The sequence below is a fragment of the Pinus tabuliformis genome, chromosome 3_1 (assembly GCF_031772625.1).
Source record: "Pinus tabuliformis cultivar Carrire ecotype Pingquan chromosome 3_1, CPIR1, whole genome shotgun sequence".
Classification (NCBI taxonomy): domain Eukaryota; kingdom Viridiplantae; phylum Streptophyta; class Pinopsida; order Pinales; family Pinaceae; genus Pinus; species Pinus tabuliformis.
Genome location: NC_142301.1, coordinates 367,237,870 through 367,261,349, shown reverse-complemented (window position 1 = coordinate 367,261,349; position 23,480 = coordinate 367,237,870). Strand labels below are relative to the sequence as shown.

General features: G+C 35.5%; 2 pseudogenes; both read right to left on the bottom strand.

Moving 5' to 3' along the window:
* Window positions 1–23,480, bottom strand: part of LOC149187220 (serine/threonine-protein phosphatase PP1 pseudogene) — an 82,197-nt pseudogene that overhangs the window by 43,558 nt on the left and 15,159 nt on the right.
* On the bottom strand, window positions 5,377–6,370 carry LOC149187221 (dirigent protein 22 pseudogene; annotated as a pseudogene).

Sequence of the window (23,480 nt, the reverse complement as noted above, 5' to 3'; positions counted from 1 at the left end):
AATAAAATATTTATAAAATATCTTTATTGTGAAATGAGTTATGGTTTTTGGGCGTGTAGTATTGATAAGCCATGGTATTGTGACAAAGCCTCATTACAAGTTAATAATATCAATGGTAAAATTTTATTGTAAGTATTAAGTTTTTATGTACTTATTAATTAAATTAAATATGAGTATAAAATCATTACCAGTCCTTGCCTCCAGCAATCAATTTTCATGTTGAACATTATTATTTTAGCATTGACCAATGCAACTTATAACGTTTTATCTTTGAAAAATAAATATTTATTTTTTTAATGTTATTAAAAAAAAATTAAACTGTTTTTAAATATTTGATTGGACAATAACTTGAAGGTCTTATTGTAACCTTTGAATAATACAATGACATGTAGATAATTTAAGATAATCTTGGCATTAAAAATGGATAGAAATAAGATGCAAATAAATATAGTAACTTCCCACCATTATTTATGTCTTTCCTTTGAGTAAAATTGTAAATGTGTAGACTTACAATTAATTTATCCACTTCAAAACTCAATTTATTTGCTCCTTTAAAATTAAGACTAGAAATTTTGATTTGCATGTTGACTATTTGACACAATTAAAACATATGAAGCTCACATTTAATTTTATTTTGTTTTGTTTTTTTATTTATATATTTTTCTCAACAAACTTATAATCTCTTTTATATAAAACATTACCCCTACACATCTCCCTTACCAAATTATAAAACACCAATAAACACAACTACAATTAATTTATCATTACTTTGTAGGTTATTTCTATTACCCACGAGGCGTTAAAGTCTCTATTATATTAAGAGAGAAACTCAAATTTTTGGAAAACTTAGTTTTAGATCGTGCAAGATAGATCCATTTCAATTTCACTTATATGCATATTTTACTAAGATAATAAATTCATATATCCTAATTCAAACCATTTTAATTCTCTTAAATAGAGGAGGAAGTACCTGTTATAGAATTTTATGAACCCAACGTTTCGGACTACCAAGTGAGTCCATCATCAGGGGCTGCCAGAATAGATATTCTAGAGATATTTGTTGTTATAGAATTTTATGAACCCATCGTTTCAGACTACCAAGTGATTCCATCATCAGGGGCTGCCACAATAGATATTCTAGAGATATTTGACAATATCTCTAGAATATCTATTGTCGTAGCCCCTATGATGGACTCACTTGGTAGTCCAAAACATTGGGTTCATAAAATTCTATAACAAGTATTTCCTTGTCTATTTAAGACTATCCTCACCTGTATGGATTCATTATTTAACAACATTTTAATTCTATCTTCGACAAATTATATTTCGGAATCATCTAAGAAAATAACTATATAATATAAAATGCTATTAATTCGAGGATATCTTATGTGCTTTCCTCAACACAAGCTTTTGGTTGACGATTTTAGTTTAGGACCAAAGGAGATTGAGATTTATTTAAAGAGTTTAGGTTTGAGATATTTTTTTAAGGTTAATTAAGGTATTTTATTATAGAGATTGAGATCTATTTAAAGAGTTTAGGTTTGAGATATTTTTTTTTTAAGGTTAATTGAGGTATTTTATTGTAGAGATTGAAATCTATTTAAAGAGTTTAGGTTTGAGATATTTTTTAAGGTTAATTAAGGTATTTTATTATATTATAAATATTAGTATAAAAGTTTATTATTATTCTATTTTGTAAGAGAAATTAGACCACTGTTAGTGGAAGTAATTTATTAGTTTCTTGTCCATCAAAATACTCAAAATTATAGATTCAATTTTAGTTATCTTATATTGAGACAATTGTATGGGACTATTGTTGTGATATATATATATATATATATATATATATATATATATATATATATATATATCATTTTCCTAGTGTAGCTAGCCATCAATCTATTTATGAAAGTAAAATAAAGTTTCTTAATCCAAAAGCATAAAACAAGAAATCTGGACAAACATCATTTATCATAGGACATTACCAAGATCGGGTCCTATGCACTTGAGCATGTTGAAGGTTGGTATTGTCACTTAAGATGTCCATCAATATGTGTTAGCCGAGCATCAAGGTTAGCTAGCCAAGAGAATTGGTTACATTAGACTCTTTGGATTTCATTGAGGTGGGCAATTATCTTGTTGTGATCCTCATGTTTTTCTTTGAGGAAATGACCCAGAAGCATCTTCATTTTCAATTGAAGGGTGATGGAGTTAAAGCATTAACTTCGTCATCCCCTGTTGTGATGAGGATCAAGGACCTAGCTAGCAACTTCAATTTGTATTTCAGTGTCTGAATAAGCCTTACAATCATTTGTGGTCAGCACTTCCAATTGTTGAATTTCTACTTGAATTTCGAGAGGGGTGGAAGAATGGAAATTTGCTATAGTAGATTGGGCTTGATCCGGGGCTCGAGTTCTACTTGAAGAGCCTCTACCGCCAACCCAGCGAGAATGCATCTTCTTCCTTGGCATGCCTTCTAAATGTAGATGAGAACTAGAGTTGATAAAAGACGAGGGGTGTTAAGGACACATATGCCAAGAAAAGCTTAGCTAGAATAGGGTTGTGTGGAGAATGGGAATCAAGGCCCAAGCTAACCAACTATAGTGGCCATCAAACAACAAAAAAGGGAGCGACACAAGGGGGGAATCTTTGGGCATGGGAAGAAGTCAATGCAAGCCAAAAGATACCAAGAAGACTGAACTCCACAGGGTCACACTACTTACAAAATCTTGAAGTCCACCATGCAAAAGAAACCAAACTATCATAACTGCAGGAGTTATACATAGAAGAGTTTACCAATTTATTAGCATCCCTCTAGGATTTTCGTATTTATGATTGCAGTTCTCCACACCACTGTGTAGTTCGCTTTCTTAGTTTTAACTCCCCTACAACCACTTCAGTGCTACAAGTTCCAATGTTTATCAAAGAATGAATGTTATAGGGATTGAGGCCCAGGGAGCCTAGGCCTTTCTTCACCAATTTGCCAAGGAACGGGGCATTGTAATGGAAATAACCAGCGTGCACCTTCAAATCGACATGGGTGTCATAGAAATGCATGGATTGACAATGGGTAGAGTAAGAAAGTGTCCAGGATGCATGGATTGACAGTGGTTAGAGTAAGAAAGTGTCGAGGATGCAGAATATGTCATCTTAACGTTCTTGGAAATCAAGGCTTATGGCATATGTAAGTGCATGGGGAAATAGTCATATCATCCCCTTCTTTATGCTGGGAGAAGTGAGGGCCTTCCCTCTTTGCTTGTTCATTTTTCTACCCAAAGTAGGCTAGATTGAAATTTATTTTAGCCACACTATCACAAAGGTGCTTCACAGCAGTTAAAGAAAGATCTCCTCCTTAATTTGGATTTCCTCTAAAGGGTTTACTGAGAACTTGCCTACAAACATTTAGTCAAACAAATGGTGGCAATCCTATGCTTTGGCACAGATAACTACTAGTGTGTTTTTGCATGCATTTCCTTAAACATATTGTCCGAATCAGGCGAACATTGGTACTCTGCCAACTCACTGCCGTTGGTGCCAAGCAACCGGCCGTTGGTTCTCCAATTTGGAAAAAAGCGTCCACAGTCCAAGTTTCGGGAGTCAGAATTTCCTCGTGAATCATCCGCTTGACCGCAATTTGATCAAATCCGTGGAAGCAACGTGAAAAAATGCCGTCCACGGTGCAGGTTTCGGGAGTCAAAATTGTCTCGTGAATCATCCGCTAGACCGCAATTTGATCAAATCCGTGGAAGCAACGTCCGCTTCAGGAATTCATTTCAATCTGCTAAAGCGCTGCCCGTCAGAGAAGGAACTGTCCTGATTGACATGCATGCTACCAAACTCTAATGAACGGCAAATTCAAGAAACAGAAAACCAGGAGTGGAATAGGCTGCTGCTGGAATCTCATAGATTCCAGAAGCTCGCTATCAACAAAAGCAAGGACTTAATGCCATTCCAAGCTCTCAAATTCTTAGGATGCACCTCCAACAAAGGCAGTTTTTTATCTCATCCCTCAACTCTGTAGCTTCGTGAAAATTTTATTCATCAAAATGTAAGGCAAATTCCACTTATCTTCTCACAAATTTTATTTTTTAATTCCATAATAACTTCTTCACTTTATAAAAAAATTGTTTTTTCTTTGAGTAAATTTACATAGCCACTTATTTTCTCGCAAATTTTATTCTCAATTGTATGAATAACTTCTTCATTTCCTTAAAAAATATATTATTGTTTTTACTAAATTTAAATCAAAATTAATATAATATAAATAAATTTATATTAATTTATATGAATGTTATGTTTAGTCAGGTTGTATACCAGATAATTTTTTATATATATTGGTGAATTATAAAAGAACATTGAATAAATTTAAAAAACAATTTATAATTTACACAAAAATATTTAAGAAAAGTATTTTGGTAGAAATTACATAAGAGAAATGTTTGACTAATTCGTTTGGAACCAAAGTGTGGTTTATCAATTCTTATTTTATTTATTTAATTGAAACAAGTCTTTCATTGGGTAAAAACATAGCTATGACTACCTATCTTATATATAAGGAAAAGTTATACAACATAGATGCAAAGAAGTTTCCTAAAATTGTTTTTAACTCTAGCCAAAAGTCTCACCTTAGGCCCAAGCAACTTTAGCATAAAGATGCAAGTGTTGACTAGATCATTGAAGAATGAAGGAGAAGATTATCTTGCAAAATCTGGATAATATTAAAAATATTAATACTTAAAAACTGAAGGAAAAATTGTGAGGTAATGACGAGATAGATGGAAAAAGGAAACTAAGATGATCAACCCCAAATCTGAAAAATTGAAATTATCTTTTTGCTTTTACTAGTGTTAAAGAGGAAAATGAGCATTGCCAAGATAAGAATTAATTCTCATGAGCTTCAGAGTGAAACTAGATGCTGGTCAATTCCTAAAACGCCATAGGATGAAAGAGTTTATCATATGTACAATCCTAAGACTATTGAATATGAAAAACACTTTTGTTCATATTATAGTCACATTCAATCTAATTTTCAAAATATTTGTCACACTACAAACCTTCTTGGGATTTTAAGTCACCAAACTATATTAATTTTGAAATGTTTATCTCACTTCTTTTTAGGATAGAAATAAAATATTAAATTTTTTTCATTAATCTCTTATATTCTTAAATTCTAATAAACAATATAAATTTTAATATAGAATTATCACCATTAAACAATCACAATTAAATATTGATTAGATATATATGTGATTGATATTATTAAAAATGTCTTAGATAGAGAAAGTAATCCAATTATAATTTTTTAAAGAATCAAATTTTAAATAATTATATTGTAATAAAAAACCATATAAATTTATTTTAACTCTAGACTAATAATAATTAAGAAAAACAACATTTAAAAATATATTAATATAAAACTATAATTTTTCCTACCCACAAAATTTGTACATCCAAATTCTTTTTAATGTTTACATACATCTATGCTGGTCTATGTACCAGCCACAAAAACACATGAAAAGTTATTAAATAGTCCCGTAAAAATACTACAGTTTATCAAACTATTTGAATTCCCTATGAAACTGAGGAGTGAGAATGAATTTGCATATATCGCCATGACTAAAGAGGAAAATCTGGAAAATTAAAAAGCTGTTGCCATTCCATCGTTACATGAAAAAGCGTTTACTGCAGCAAAACTTGAAATGGAAAGAAATTTTCCCCTGCTCTGACAGACACGACTACGGAAGGGCTAGTAATGGAGCACGGTTACATTGTATTCAACGACTGCGTTGCCAGTCTTGAGATCTAAGGAATGGGTGTGGGCGAGTGCGTAGCCTCGAGCAAACCGAAACAATCCGCTTCCTCCCACGATTGGCATTTCTCTCACTTGTTCGACCACCGCATTTTTCCCCACCATTGCCAAGGTGCTGCCGTTGTACTTTCCGCTCTCGAAAACAAACGTCGTTGCCATGAGCAGCTGGAACTTCTCTTGGCTCGCAGAAACATAGATACCTTGCGCTCTGCCCAACATTTTGGATGTTCCCTCCGGCCCTTCGGTTAGCCAGTCGTCCATAACCCTCACCATGCCGAACTGTGTAAAGTAATTGTCGGTGGTGGAAGCCGAGGCCACCTGCACGGCCGTGACATTTTTGCCCACCAGTAAATCGTGGAAATAGAAATGAAGGCGGCTAATTTTCTCCTTCCCTAACTTCACCTTTGCGTGCACCGCCGTTACGTGCAGGCAAACCAACAATATTACAGTGACCGCTGCAATCGTTGCGGCCGAATAACCCTTCCTCGCCATCTCTGAAAAGAGGAACAGGAATCCCTCAATGCAGAGAAAGAGAGAGCAATGTGTGGTGATGAAAAAGTCGAGTTCCAATTTTATAACGTGACGCCGGTGAACAACTTTCTCCCTTTCTATTGAATGTTTGATTACTATTTTGTCTTTGGTCGGGCCCATCTGTAAGCATTTCCTTTCCGTATTACACAATTCCACCGCCCAATGGGAACGAATGGCTTTTCACCGCAACTATCGAACGTACACTTGTACGATAAATTGCAGCTTCCCTCCGTTTTCTGATAATGGATTCTGTCGCACGGCGACGCAAGTCACGCGGCACGCCACTACTGCGGTGTTGAATAGTCACCCAGAATAGAATAATACAGAAATATAAGAGGTCGGGCATGCATGAAGCTTCTCCATCATTGAACGAGCTTTAGTTGGTCAACTATCTTCACTATCGATTTTTGTTTTGTACTGCGATTATTTAGATGCGAGTTTAGATTTTGTTAAGAAAATTTTCATGGGTTAAGTGGGATATTTTTGGTTGGCTTATTTGAATGGTAAATACTAAGCATTATTCATTAAGTTAAGCATTATTCATTAAGTTAGGGATGGGTTTATTATATTTTTTCAATTATGTTTTATTGAATATCATTTTATTTTCATCTAATAACAAGATATAAAGACAATAAGTTAATCATTAATTTAGTTCATGGTTTTTAACATTTGTCAATTCACTAATACACATCTAACAAATTAAATAAAGTTATAGAAAAAACATAACTAGCAATTGCATCACTTGTTGCACACGAAAGTTGTAAATAGGTAGCACAAGGAAAAAGAGCATAGATGAAGAGAGATGTAATATGTTATTTGATCTAAATGTTGTGTGCTTTGGAGCTATCTCCTTTGAAACATAAATTATTGCCTCTAACAATAGGTAATAAATTAATTTAACGTTGTAAGTAGGTGGCATAAGGAAGAAGAGCATAGATGAAGAGAGATGTGATATGTTATTTGATCTAAATGTTGTGTACTTTGGAACTATCTCCTTTGCAACATAAATTATTGCCTCTAACAACTTGTAATATATTAATTTAACTTCACAACAAGTTTACTAGCGACTACATGAATGAAGATCCTCAATTTAATGAATCTTATGAGGTATGTACCCTGTGAATCTGTTATATGCTAGTTTAGTGGTAGTAACTTCACACATTTCCCCATAGTTACAGGTATACTACCTGATAACTAGTTCATATCAAGATTTAATTTTTCTAGTTGTTGGAGGTTGCCAATGGATTTGGGGATCCTTCTAGAGAGATTATAATTATTATCTTTAAATCATTTCTTCTATTTATGATGACATTGAGATTGAAATTATTTCTTTAAATGAGATCCTAGAAGTGGGCATTTCTGAACTAGAGAAATCTCTGCTCTTCTCAACCAAAAGACATGCTACAAGATGTTTTGTGACCTGCTAAAAGAAAAACCTAAATGGGTCATGGTTGAAGCAACATTTCATGTTCAAACCCAAAACAATTAAGCAATATTCACTGGCAAAAAAACGAAAATGTGAAGGAATTCAACTAATCATCATCTTCTACTTGGAACAAAATCTAACCCTACAAACAATATGACATGTGAAAAATCTGCCAATTTTCCACCAATTTTCCTTGAATTCAATTGTAGATTTTTATGTGGAATTTTGTAGAGTTCAGGTAATCATTATGAAATCCTCTATTGAAAAGTTTCCCTGCTCCCTAGTGATAACTTTGTATTTTTGATATTTTGGAAAGGCTGATCTTGTTGTGAAAGGAGTTTTGCAAGGTATCTTTCATACACCTTACCCACTCTTGATTTGAAATTGTACCCTCCTCCAAAAAAGAATTTGAATCCAGAGAGGAAACATTATTTCGCAATACAAATATCAACATTGTCCCTTTAAAAATAATTCATTATTCCTTTAAAAAACATGACCCACATTTTTTCATTTTGAAGATTATTAAGGAGGAAAGTAACAGTAAAAAATCCCTCAAATCCACAACCCTACCAATTTCTCATAACATATAATACATTAAAATAGAAGATTCATCTACATATTTTATGTACATGTTTTCCTATATTTCATCCATTTTCAATTTAACTTTCTCATAGAAGAAAAAACATAAATGAGAAAAGCATCCACTTTCAATAGTTGATTTATATTTAAAGAAAAAAAGAACTTTCTGAAAAATAACTATACATAAAAATGGAAATGTCCAAGAAAAGATGAAAAAATGATTCTCGTAGATAATGCAATATTCCTATGTAGCAAGGGAAGGATAGGAAAACTACACTTATTCACCATCTAGATTTTGTGTTTGTTTATGTGGTGGAAACTTGTTTCAATTTAAAGAAGTTGCATACAATTCTATCATACCATTTAGTGTCGATTTATGGCCAAGACACGACAATTGTTCTACTTCATAACCTCATCAAAACCGTTAAAAAAATACTAGAAACTCCAACAATCAAACCAATGAACAATGAGTAATATAATATCAATTTTTCATCCATTATTGGAACTAGTCCCCGTTGTTCATATGCCACTTGTATGTGCTTGAAACATCGATTAGAGCTTTGAAATAATGGCTTACTAAAGTTCATGGCAGCTGAATTTCTACTCCAACTATAATGTTTCTTTTTCTTCACTCTTGGCATCCGGCCTATCAATCCAACTGACCAGATTGCAATCCATAATATATAATCTTCAGGTTGATTGAATAATTCATAATATATAATCCATATTTTATACTCTAGTAATAGTTTTGTTGAATGCTATGAAAACTTAAAATTATCATCCTGGAGAATCTACATATTACAACAAATATGCAATCATGTTTCCATTGAATAGTTCATAAACCACTACAAAATCCATGGCAAAGGATTCTTAACCCCCAATGTCAACATTTTTGGATGTAATTTTCCACCCAATAGAAGTATCTCTGCAAATGCAATAAAGTATTTTTCACACAAAAAATCCCTCCACAACATGAGGGAGGAAAATCTTGATAAGAAGATAAGAATCAAGATGATCCAGCTAGAAAACTCATATGGTTCAGCTTGTAAAGAATGCCACTATGGATTGCATGCTTTAAGAAGAGTGCTAGTTAACCACACTAGATTGCTAGGTGGATTCTATCATTGGATTAGATTCTAGGAGTCTTTCTATACGAGAAAGAACACGAGGGTTTTCAGGATCGCTTAGGTTCATTATACACCATATCATTTCCACACGAAGTTGAGAGTTGTTCATGTGTTGCAAAAATCTATTCAAAGGAATGTACACCTTCCTTGGAAAGATGCTACAAAAAAATGCATGAATTCCTCCTTGTTGAACTCATTCACTCCTACAACTTTGCTAAGAACATAAAGCCCTTGCAACACCATATTAAATAATTTCAAAATTAAATAATGATGACCGAAAAGAAAAGAAAAAAGTAAAGTTAAAATTCAAGTGTCAATGTTGTAAAAAATTCTCCTATTGAAATCACATAAATGTTATAAGTTAATCCATAATGTAAAAAACAATGTCAATAGAAAAAGGAAAATGAAAGAACAAAATGATCATATAAGGCATCATTCCCCCTTTGTATCCATTAAGGATAGGATGCAATGATTTGAAAATAATCAAGAATTCTTTAATTGTCACCTTTCTTTTTTGAATCTCTATCACAACTGATATCACAAGGAGGATCCTCTTCCTCATGAGCAATATGGTTATCCAAAAAGTAGAGTCAGAGAAGTGGTCATCCTGCATTAAATTTATAGATCCCAAAATTGGTGAAATTACGTTCCTCCTGGCACTGCAGGACAATGAAGCTACAATTAGCATTTTCTTTGTTAATTTTCATGATAATGAATGGGGAACATTGGTGACCATTGGGACAAAAAAGGATTCAAAATTTTGGTCAAAGTGGCATTGTCTAGGAGTTTTTATTGATATCTATAGGATTGTGGATGATGGAAAATCCCTGGAGCTTTTGCATAAAACACCTGTTGATGGAATGCATCTTAGATTATGTCACTTTAGAGGTTGCTTATCAATTGGGATTGAATAGGTGCTGAGAAACATATGACGGGTGAAAAAGGAAATTGTTGTGAAATGTGATAATACACTCTTTCCCAATGTGATTATGTCTGTTCACACTTTTGGTGATCTTATTTATGTTTGTTATATTCAAGAGGTATGTGTCATTTTTTCTCTATTTCTTTCCACACCTTTTATGAGAGCTAATATGCAAGAAGAGAAATGTTAATTATTTTCTTTTTGGTTCAAAAAAGAGATGTTTATATTAGTTGAAGTATGAAATCAGACATAGATACATAATGCCTTATAACTTCACAACCTCTAGTTTGAGTTAGGATTGCAATATCTCCAACGACCTAAGAGCTACTACTAAAGCTATATACTAGAGGACTGCAAACCATGCAGTTCCATTACTTACTAATATATGTAATCAAAATACTTGGGTGGAGGATGCCATACATGTCCTTCCTGATACTCCTAGATGTAGATTCCATTAAGACCAGAAGTGCAAGATTAGGTACTATTACCATCATTTAGGAAATAAGCCCAGCCACAAATAGATTCCATATCATAAGCCTGCAGTTCTTATGAGCCAAAGGCCTGTCTCAAGTCTTTGGATCTAACTCCTTCTCCACTAATCCAGGTGGATATTGGTTGCCACCCGCCTATTCCACTTGGACAACCAACACTATCTCCTTCAGTTTCCTAATTTCCAGCACATTTTATTAGTTTGGCAGATTTTTCAAGCCTTGAAATTTTGAAGTCATTTTGAGGCCCTAAATGATTTTTTTTGGGAAAACAAGCAAACCCAAAACTTACAATGGGGGTCTACAGTAGAAAGGTGTTTTCCTCAAATAAGTATTTCTAACTAAGTGTCGTACGCATAAAACAAAGATCGTATTCCAAAGTTACAACCCTAGGAAGTTGATGTACCAACTAAACCCCACAAGGCCCACAAACGTTTGGTGCTTCATCTGTGAGGGTAAGATTTTTGGATGTTTAGTGTTTTCCCTTATTTCTCAATAATAAAAAGGCCTTTGAGCCTATTTTAACATAGCTCATAATGCATGTAGCCGTCACATCTCTTCTTAGAGATAACTACTATTACTCGAGTAAGTTTATTTCCATTCTTCATATAACAATTTTTAGTATTTGTTGTTAATGAATTGAAATTTAGTTTTCGGTGTAGCTATGTGTTTCTATTTAAATCTACATTGTATTTTTCTCCTGCATAAATCTGGATTAGTGGTATTAGAGCAGATAACTCTTTCTCTATTTTTTTGTTCATGTCCCCAACGATGTCGAGGTATGAGGAGTTAGGACTTGAACTGGTTGAACCCTTGCAACATCAACCTGGATTACCTCGATGACCTTCGATAGTGGAAGAAAAGAAAGATAAGGGAGCAGGATATCCTTTAACAATGTTGGTTGAAGAATCCCTTGAGTGACAAAGGAAAATGATGATGTTTAACTTTTCCCTGATCCTTCAACAGGTATTAATAGGTGAAGCATCTTCATCCAGCAGTTGCCTCAGAGGCGCCATTGTAACAACCCCGAGTTGATTTTCATGTAAACAAAATAAAACCAAGGTCATGGGATAGGTATTCGAAGTTGGGTGGTGGATAAACATTATAGTGGGTATCACTTGTGGTTTATTAATGGATATGGAAATTGGCAAAGGAAAAGAGGAAATAAATAACATTTAATTAAGGAAATAAAGGAAAATAGGAGAAAAGGAAGATGAAGAGACACAAATATGCATGAAATGGAAATTAGAGAGAAAATGAAGGAAAATGAAAGAAAAGGGAAAAAGGAAAAGGAAGAGACTAGACATCAATGATAATAAGGCATTAGAGAAATGATTCACAACTTTTGATCAATTTTCAAGGTTTTGATAGTTTTTGGCTCAACTCTTTGTTCATTCTAGCTCTCTTATGCTCTTGCACACTTAGAGTTTTCTTGGAGCATCCTAGAATTCACTTGGACTTGGAGAGAAGCAAGAAAAGGAATTGTGGGATGTAGAAAAGAAGCTTGGATCAACAACTACAGTTGAAGTTCATTGTAGGTAAGAGGTTGCATATGTGATTTCCTTGTTGAGATTTGGATGCATGGTACATGCATGTGGTTATTTGGTTATTTTGATATCATTAGATTGTGATTTTCCTGGATTGACATTGGTTTCAACCTTTCCTTGCCATTTCCTGGATAGTCATGATGTAGTGGGTTCTCTAATATGATTAAGCTTTGGATGGGTAGTAGGCTTGGATCCTAGTTAAGGTGGTCTCAAGAAAATTCCCAGAGGTCAAGGGTGAAATGGGCTTTCTCTTGGAACTCTTAATGGATGGGTAGAGATAAGAAAACTCCTCTGGAGATAATGAAGGAAGTCACAGGAATCCAAGCTTGTTTGGTGTTAGTGATTTCTTGACCGGTTTAGGTGAAATCAATATGGTTGAGGGTTGAGGTGGTTTGGCTTCTAGAACTCTTGGTTGGTTTGGTTTAACCCATATGATCCCACATTAATTCTTGGAATGTGGCATGGGGTTGATTGTTTGAAATATATATTTGGTTCATCCCAATCTACGGTCGGGTGGTACGTGGAAGTACTTGACTTGGTTGGCATTTACATATGTTAATATGAGTTATTTTCCTATTTTGATCTATGAGCACATATAATGGGTATTATGCCAATCTTATGGTTGGTTTTTCATGGATTTTGTTTTAATTATATGATGGTTACAAACATGGTTGAGTGATGTGCCCTTACTATGGATCTTGTTCATTATTTGATAAGTTATTGAATCGTTAATGCCTACATGTGCTAACAAGTGTTGTTGCACTGAGCTTGAGAGGGAATTGAGCCTTCTTTATGATTCTCCAGTGAAGTTAAGAAGATCATGATCATATATGAATTCATGACCTGTAGCTACAATGCCCGTTATATGTTTAACAAAACGTCTATCATGTATTAGGCATGTCTTGAAAAATATCTAGCTCTACTACTGATTGTTTATACATGATTATCCTATATCTAATTCTAGAAAGTTTTGGGATGTTTTGGGTAGTGGCTTGTAGGGAAACCCCGAAAAACGATACTGATCTTGCAACCGTACACTTTTGACTGAATAATTTCAGTTATAACTGCATGCCAGAAGGCTGATGAGTGTGTTTGGATCCTTCCAACCGCATGCACAGTGTTCAAGATTGTGGTTGGGGTGTAAATCCTAAGAAGTAAAAGTTCCAGCTCAAGGATTGATCACCGATGGTTGTTGTCAGACACTTGGGTGATCATATCTCCCTAAGGAGAGGAAGTATGTTTCTAATTAATAGACTCCACTTCCATAACTAGAACTTGGAGGTCAGGTCATGCCATAGTAACTCTCAACTCATGTTTACTTGGAGAGCTTCTAAAAGTGGGTAAATATGTGATGGGGTGGTTACAGGGTGGTATCAGAGTTTAGTTGTAGCACTCGACCTCAAGGTACATGCAAATGGTTATGGTTATCATGTGTGCAATTATTGTGACAGTTTTTTTATTATCATGCATTTGTCATGATGTTGATATTGTTGTAAAATGTGTAACTAGGTTCAGTCTTCATCAATATGAAATGTACTTTTGATTCTTGTATATTGTAAAATGAAAGAAAAAATTATTTTTGGACACATGGATTTCATGCTCAAGGTCTTTTATTTTAGAGGTCAAGTACCCATTGTGTGCTTCTAGGATATCTCCAAGGGTTAAGAAGTCGAAAGATTCATTGTCATATAAGGAAGGCCCCATAGGGCACATTGTAACTTGTAAAAAGAATTACTTTTGTATTGTAAAGTATCAAGATACCTTTCAAGACTGAGTCAGCCTGGCAGCTAAGAAGTCGGCTTATTTCAGGGCATATTGTCCACTTTGGAGGCCTATATATAGGAGGGATATCGACCTCCTTAGATCATCATCAATCCTCTCATCATTCAAGCAAAGGAGGAGAAGAAGGAGGAAAGTGAAGAAGGAAGAAGGACGAAGACAAGTGTTTGGGTCATTTCACTCTCTCTTTTCACATTTGCAAAGGAAAGAAAACTAAGGTTTTTCTACTACAAGATCAAATTTGAAGAAAGTGAAAAAAGAAGATTGAAGGAAGGCTCATTAGGTCATCCTCAAGCCCTAGAATATGGAGAAACTAAAGAGAAGGTGAAGAGAATCCCTGGAATCCCTAAATCATCTCACACGTGTGAAGGCAGCAGTTGCTAGAGGGGTCGAAAGTTTCAGACCTATAGTGGAGGTCAAAATTTTGTAGTTGGGGGTCGAAGTTGTGTTGTTGGAAGAGATTTGATTGGATTTGACTTGGATAATGGAAGCACATAATAAACAAGGTTAGACTTGGTCTTGGAAGGGTATTGGTCTTGGTCTTGTAATTCTTCAATTGATGAATCTATAAGAGAAGATATTTGCAGGTTTTCCTCTCAACTGTGTTGAGAAATGGCAACAAGAAATTCTAGTTTAATTTGTCCTTGAATTAAACTGAGGTTTTCCTCTCAACTGTGTTGAGAAATGGCAACAAGAAATTCCAATTTAATTTGTCCTTGAATTAAACTGAGAATTAAAATCGAATTCTATTATCATAGAAACTTGTAAATAGTTAATTAAGTTTAATTAACTTAATTAGCTTAGGAATTTCGAGTTGGAAGTCTTTCGGCAGTCACGTATATGTTCTCCCTAAATTTTAGGGGTCCAATATGAGTTTAAATTGAGTTGGAAATTAGATCACTCAGTTTACTGAGTTAAGTTCAGTTAAATTAATTCCACATTGTTTTTGGAACTAATAGAGGACTGACAGTCAGTTGGTGCACTAATGCATCCACTAGTGCTACTTCAGTTAACTCAAGATTCCCTCATGAGAAACTCATGGATTTCAGTGCAAGGAAAGACCTAGATGAGAATAGAGTGCAGGGACAATGTACTATCAGTGGTATTATTTACTAGAGTGTAAATATAATGCATGCATAAGAGATTGATGATATGCTTGGATTGTGTAGTTTTGGAAGCATGAATTCCCTTTAAATATAGGTTATTCATCCTAAGAATTACGCAAGAGATTACAGCTTGGAGAGCTGGAAAATTTGCTAAGTGTTGGCCAAGAGCTAGCTTGAGAGCCTAGAGAGTTAAGCATACTTGTGCGAAATTTTTCTAATGAGAACAAGATTTGTATCTTGACTCATATTTCTGATATATGCAATACAGATAACGGGGTTTTGAGCAGTGGATTTCCCCAGATACATCTTGTGTTATGTGCCATTGATTTATCCTCTTCTTGTTCTTATTGTTTTCATCGATCTATTGGCTTTCGCTGGTTGAAAGTAGAAGTAGATTCTTGTATTTTGCTTTAGTACATTACATGAGCTTGTAAATCTACATGATTTTCTACATGGTATTAGAGCTGAGAACAGTAAACTAGAGGAGATTTTGAATTTTTTATTTTTGGGTTACAGGTGAAATTCGAATTTGCAATACATACTTCAGGATTGGAAGAGGGCGTTCTACGGTTTGCGGCTCGAGTATGCCTTGGAAGGCAACTCAAATTTGACAGTTGGGAGGGACATAATGGAGACTGTGCTAGAGGATAATGGCTTTAAGGAATTTGTTGATAAAAAAATTCCTAAGCCAGTAGCATCGGATGCACAGAATTTGGCCGAAGGAAGAAGTGTGTGGTGAAGGCGAGGTGAATAATGCTTGAGGGTGTTGGAGACCACATTGTCTCAAGTCTCCATGGCAAGGAAAATCTGTATGATATGTGGAAAACATTGACAGACTTATATCAGAAGAACATTGACTAAAGGAAATTGACACTGAAGGACAAACTTCGAAAAATCAAAATTGAGAAAGGTGAGACTATTCCAAAATACTTGACTAAGTTCACTCAATGTCGTGATGAACTTGGAAGTGTTGGAATGACAGTTTTCGAGGATGATATGGTGAGTCTTTCTCTTCTAGGACTCCTAAAGAGTTGGCATAGTTATTAGGACTCTGTCAATGGTCAGGAGAAGCTTCCGAATTGGGAATGACTATGGTTGGATTTGATGCAGGAGGAGATTAGGAGGAACACCAGGGATGGCTCTTCATCAAAGACCGATGATAAAGAGAACTATGCCTTAGTGATTAAGGTGAAGAAGGGTAAATGGAAATCTTCCCATTCCAAATCAGATTCTTATCATGGAGGTAAGAAGAAAGACATGAAGAAATTTAAATGGTTTCATTGTCATGATCTAGGCCATTTGTCTACAAATTTTCCACTCAAGAAGTCCAAGAAGAGGTCCTCGGCAGGAGTGGTGAGTGAGGCTTTGGCCTCTCAATTCAAATTGGACTTTTCCCTCATTGCATGCATGGTGCCAATGGGAAGTGTATGGTACTTAGACAGTGGAGCTTCATTCCACATGACTGGCAACAAAGAGTTATTCTGTGACCTAGAGGATAAATATCTCCATATGCGTATCAAGATGGGTGACGAAGGGAAATATATTGTTACTGGATTGGGAATGATTATTTTTCAGAGGAAGCATGGGGCTACACTCAGCTTGAAGAATGTTATGTATGTGCCCGGGCTGAAGAAGAACTTCGTATCCATTTCCATGCTTGAGGATAGAGGCTATGATGTGATCTTCTCGAAAGGAAAGGCGTTCCTTCGACACATAGCCACGAGTCAAGTAAAGAAGATAGGGATTCGGGTGAAGAATCTCTATAAGCTAGAGGTAGAGGAGTGTGCTTCTTTGATCACAAAAGAAGAAAGGGTGCAGAACCGCAAGTGATTGGGCCACTTGCATCATGGGGCTTCGAAAATATTGCAGTAGATCTCTATCGATCTTCCCAAAGGTACGCTTGAGCAAGTTGATACATGCAAGGGGTGTACTTTGGGAAATAAACCATGTCTTCCTTTCAAGACAAAGATAGTCGAGTAGAGGCTATTTTAGAGTGAGTCCATTTAGATGTGTGTGGACCATTCTCGACAACATCCACAGCCAAACACAGGTATTATGTTATATTTGCTGATGATTATTCTCGTAAATGCTGCATAGTTTTCATGCAGAAAAAGGATCAAATTTTCACGAAGTTTTGTGAGTTTAAAGCATTGGTGGAGAAAGAGTAAGGCAAGAAAGTAAAGCCCTATAGAGTGATAATGGTGGTGAGTATGTCTCAAATTATTTTAAGAACTTTTGTGCAGCGAAACGGATTAAATGGGATTTGACGACACCCCATAACCCTCAGCAAAATGGGGTGGCCAAGAGGAAGAACAAAAGCATACTAGGGGAACCAAGGGAAATGTTGCATGATCAAGGCCTACCACTACACTTGTGGGCTGAGTCATGCAACACAGTAGTTTATGTTCAGAACCATAGCCCACATCGGATACTTGAGATGAAGACACCATAGGAGGCTTATTCCGGTAAGAGGCAAGATGTTGGTCACTTCAAGAATTTTGGGTCATTGGTATATTTCCATGTGACAAAAGATGCACAGAAGAAGTTTGAGCCAACAACAGAGTTGGGGATATTTGTGGGGTACACTGGTACACATCACAACTATCCTGTGTACTTGCTGACTAGTAGGATGACAGTGGTTCACAGGGATGTTAGATTCGATGAGGAGAAGGCCATGCCAGTTTCCCTTGAGACGGAGCTTGAGATACTTGTAGATGAGGAGATTTCAGCTCCTAATGTTGAGGAGCCTCATATTGATGTGGAGCAGCCACATGTAGAGGAGCCGTGAGTGGAGACATCCACTTAGACATAGTCTTCCAGAGAGGGAAGAAAGAACACCATAGAGGCTGACAAATTTTTGGATGATGCACAGGAGAATGTGGGAGCACCCACTTCTTAGCGCAGGTATAGGAGTTCACCTGAGAGGTACACTGGATACATGGATATTATGGGAAAATGTGTTGTGACAAAGCCATCTTCCTTTAAGGATGCAATGTTGCAGCTGGTTTGGGTTGATGCCATGGTGGAGGAGTATCACTCCATACTTCCTAATAGTGTTTGGATGTGGTCCCAAGACCAGAGGAAAATTCAGTGGTGAGCTCCCATTGTCTTTACAAGGTAAAGCAAGTTGGAGATGGTAGTGTGGAGGAGCATAAGGCTAGATTTATAGCCCATGGCTTTACACAGGTAGAGGGGATTGACTATGATGAGACCTTTTCCCCTGTTGCAAGGTACTCATCAATCATATCTATATTGGCACTATCATCACGAATGGGTTGGAAGATACATCAGATGGATGTGAAGACAACCTTCCTTAATGGCATGATTGAGGAAGAGGTGTACATAGAATAGCCTGAAGGTTTTGAAAAATTTGACCATGAGTCGCATGTGTGTCGACTCAAGGGAGCATTGTACGGGCTAAAGCAAGCACCCTATGCTTGGTACACCAATATAGATAGATACTTCATTGGGTTGGGCTTCATGAAGAGTGAAGTGGATGCGAACCTATACCACATAGTGGTGGAAGGTAAACTGTTGATCATTGTACTTTATGTTGATGATCTCATAATGGTAGGTGATGATCAATTAATCAAGTCTTGCAAAGCGGACCTTGCAAGAGAGTTTGAGATGAAGGACATGGGGCTCATGCATTACTTTCTTGGCATGGATGTATGGAAAGGAGATGGGGAGTTGTTTGTGTCTCAAGGTAAGTATGCCAATGAGATACTCAGGAGATTCTACATGGAGAGCAACAAACCCATGGAGACTCCTGTAGCAGGTAACTGGAGGGAGGAGGATGCTACTTCAGGAGAAGTAGTGGAAGCTATTGTTTATAGGCAGCTTATGTGTTCACTCATGTACTTGGTGAACACACGACTGGATATGTGCTATGCATTTAACCAACTTAGTCAAGCGATGGTTAGGCCTACCAAGCCGTATTGGAAGGCGGAAAATTATTTGTTGAGATACCTCAGGGGAACTTCTCAGCATGGATTATGGTACAAATGGATAGAGGGAGTGAAGATTCAAGGCTTCACCGATGTAGATTGGGTAGGGAGTCCATCCGACGGGAAAATCACATCAGAAGGGATCTCCAGTATTGGGTGAATGACAGTTTCTTGGTACAATAGGAAACAACGATCAATTGCACTCAATGCGGCAGAGGCAGAGTACATGGCTACGAGTTAGGTAGCATGTGAGGCCATTTGGATGAGGAAGATCCTCATTGGTTTGTTTGGTCAACAGATGAATCCAACTATGATTTACTCCGATAATCAGATTTGTATTAAACTCTCTGAAAAATCTAGTTTTTCATGACCAGTCCAAGCATATTGATATTTGATATCATCAACTCAGAGATTGTATATTGAGGCAGATTATGTTGTTAGAGTACATTCCCATGGAGGATCAAGATACTGACATTTTGGCAAAGGCATTTTCAAGATGTAAATTCAAGTTTCATAGAGACGCGAACAGGGTAGCTGATAATCCCTTTCTTGTTGAGAGGGAGTGTTGAGAAATGGCAACAAGAAATTCAGTTTTTTTGTCCTTGAATTAATATGAGAATTAAAATCGAATTCTATTCTCATAGAAACTTGTAAATAGTTAATTAAGTTTAATTAACTTAATTAGCTTAGAAATTTCGAGTTGGAATTCTTTCTGTAGTCATGTATATGTTCTCCCTAAATTTTAGGGGTCTAGTATGAGTTTAAATTGAGTTGGAAATTAGATCACTCAGTTTACTGAGTTAAGTTAAATTAAATTAATTCCAAATTGTTTTTGGAACTAATATAGGACTAACAGTCAATTGGTTCACTAATGCATCCACTAGTTCTACTCCAGTTAACTGAAGATTCCCTCATGAGAAACTCATGCATGTCAGTTCAGAGAAAGACCTAGTTGAGACTCGAGTGCAGGGATAATGTACTATCAGTGGTATTATTTACTGGAGTGTAAATATCATGCGTGCATCAGATATTGATCCTATGTTTGGATTGTGCAGTTTTGGAAACATGAATTCCTTTTAAATATGGGTTATTCATCCTAGGAATTAAGCAAGAGATTACATCTTGGAGAGCTGTAGAATTGGCTAAGTGTTGGCCAAGAGCTAGCTTTTGAGTTGAGAGAGTTGAGCATACTTATGAGGAATTGTTCTAGTGAGAACAAGCTTTGTATCTTCACTCATATTTCTGATATGCAATATAGATAGAAGGGTTTTGAGCAGTGGCTTTCCCTAGATACATCTTGTGTTATGTGCCATTGATTTATCTTCTTGTTATTATTGTTTTCATCGATCTCTTGGATTCCACTGGTTGAAAGTAGAAATATATTCTTGTCTTTTTCTTTATTACATTGCATGAGTTTGTGAATCTACATGATTTTCTACAAACTAGAGAGCTTTTGGCCTTGGCTTGAAACCTATATCTTGTGTTCCTGTGTACTGTTGATCTTATTTTTTTGTAGTTTTTTTATGATAATAATAATATAATAATAAGAAAAGAAGATAATAAGTAAGGAAAAGTAAAAAGACATCACAAGCAACTATCAAGTATAAGAGAAATCATCCTAGCTATTATCCTATAGATTTCTCAACATGGAATCAAAGCTAAGGTTGGCTAAGGGCATAATGAAGATCACTATTCCCTTGAAGAAGTCCCTACAAAAATGTTCTATGGTTGCAAGCCATCTCAAGAAAGGGATCACGGCATTGTGGAATATGTTGGTCAAAGTTGTCATTGATGTCAATATGGAATTGTTGAAGATGGCTAAAACCCTAATAATATCCTAACCCTAGGTGCAATGGAGTAAACCCTATCCCTAGAAACAAACCCTAAATGGAAATATAATGAAGCCATAACCTTATGATAATATTCTTGATAAAATCCTAATCCTTTAATTCCCTTATATTAATCCTTGAATCATGATACTATAGCTCCATAAAATTCCTAAAAATATTTAAACTCTAAAAGAATTTTCATAAATTGTTTTTAAGGGTAACCTCAAAACACTTTTTTAGCTACCCATTCATTAACATCCTACCATAACCAAATTATTAATTTAAATACATTAATAAAACCTTTATAATACTACATCCACGACATGCATAGTATTGCAAATTAAAAAGGGAGAGTTATATATAACGTTGAACAACTCCATGCTAAGACATATTACATGACCCCACCATCACAAAGTTTAATTAAATTTAAAAGCTATTTATATAGTTAGCTTCATACAATTCGGCTCCATTTCACATATCCACTCACCATAAGATGTGACTCTTCATGAGCAACGACTATAAATATATGGCTCGAATTCTTTCCATTAGAGATCATCCAATTTCTTGAGATATTCAAAGATAGCCGCAGGAAGAAAATAGCCTGTCAAAGAAGATAAAAAGAGAGGGGAAAAGAACATAAGAGCGTTGATGTTTTCTGTCTAGACTTTGTGGAAGGAAACTACTCGACATACTTGTGGAAAGTGATTATACCCATAAGTGTGTGGATCTATAGCATATGTATTAAACATGTGGTGAGAATTTATACTTCAAAATTCTGGATATATTTCTTATGAACCTGTAGTAGCGTATTCTTGAACCTGTGGAGAGCCATTGCATTTCATAATTGTGTGGAACCACAGTCTTTGAAATTATTTTTGTGCAAATTATATTACAAACCTATAGAGAAACTTTCCTTTTGAGGCATGAAAGCTCAATCTTTCTGAGGAAAGAAAAGTTCTGAAGTTTGAGGCATTACCTCTCTACAAAATCGTGTGGATTTGATGCAGTGTATGTTTGTGGAACAATGCATATATATCTTTTTTTTGGATGATAAATATAAGGAGATCAAGAATGAAGTTCAAAAGAAAAATACTGGCCTTCTATAACTACAAAAGAGACTTGGAGAAACTCTTCTAATTGCATAATTGTAAGACATTCCCGAACTTGAAGTAGAATATTTTTCAGTCCTTTGGAAACATATTTTTGGCTCTTTGTGCTTAGACCCGTGGAAGCATCTTCAGACCTGTATTTCTGGCCCTTTAGATCTACAGTCTCCCACAAACCTCGGCTCCTATGGATTTGTTATAGTGAAGTCTCAAATTTTTCAAACTTGTTGTAACGATTATCATTAGACATATAGCAAGCATACCTCTCACATCTGTGGTGAATAGAAGTGCAGAGTTATTCATAATAGTTAAGATCTGTTCCTTTTGTCAACTAAACAAATTGAAGCATAGTCGTGGAGCTACAGTGATAAGGTTACTCTTTGAAGAATTTAAAGGTGCAAACCTTGGTTGAAAGTCTTAAATACCTTTGGAGTTAGTTTAAGATTATTATTGAAGCATTGTTAAGGCCCTGTTGAAGACGTTGGTGGAACATTTTCCTGTAAACTTGTTGGAGCTTTTCCTTTGTGCATTTTGAGGCCAGTGTTTTGAAGAACCATAGTAGGATATTCTGAAGTGTTTGAAGACTTGTCTGGAGAAAATTTAGTTTAGAAACCAATAAGAGATCCAAAAGAAGAACCCTTGACTTGTGAAGAATTGTTGCCTTTGAAGATTTGTTGTCTTGTGAAGACTTGTTATCATGTTGAAGATCAATTTTATTGGGACAAAACCTTGTTAAATACTTATTGAAGACCCTCGTGGAGTGAACATACTTTGATACATTGTTGAAGGACTTTATGGAGTAATCCTTGGAGAAACTTATTTTGGGTATCATGAAGAATCTAGGGGACACCTTCTGCAACTGATAAAGTTTTCATTGATGAAAGAAGGATTCTTGAATATCAACTGAGAGAAGTATTGAATATTGTCAAGGTTTGTCACAGAAGGTATTGAGGAAGCCTTTAAAAACCATCGTACTTGTCTTGAATATTTGTCATTAGGGGAATTTTGAGGTCTAAAATGGGCCTCCTAGGAAAAATGTACAACCAAAAGAAACTTTGTAAGAACCAATAGGATTCATGATGATGATGTCAACCATGGGAGATGATTCACCAATTTTGGATTAAAAAGGTAAAAATAATAAAAGAATATACTACTTGTTCGACTCTTATTTTCAACTTATATCCTTAATTTTTTACTCAATTTTCAAGCTGGAGTACTCATTGGATGCAAAATTTAATTCCTCATCCAAGGAGTACCCATTTGCATACTTTCGATGGACCATGC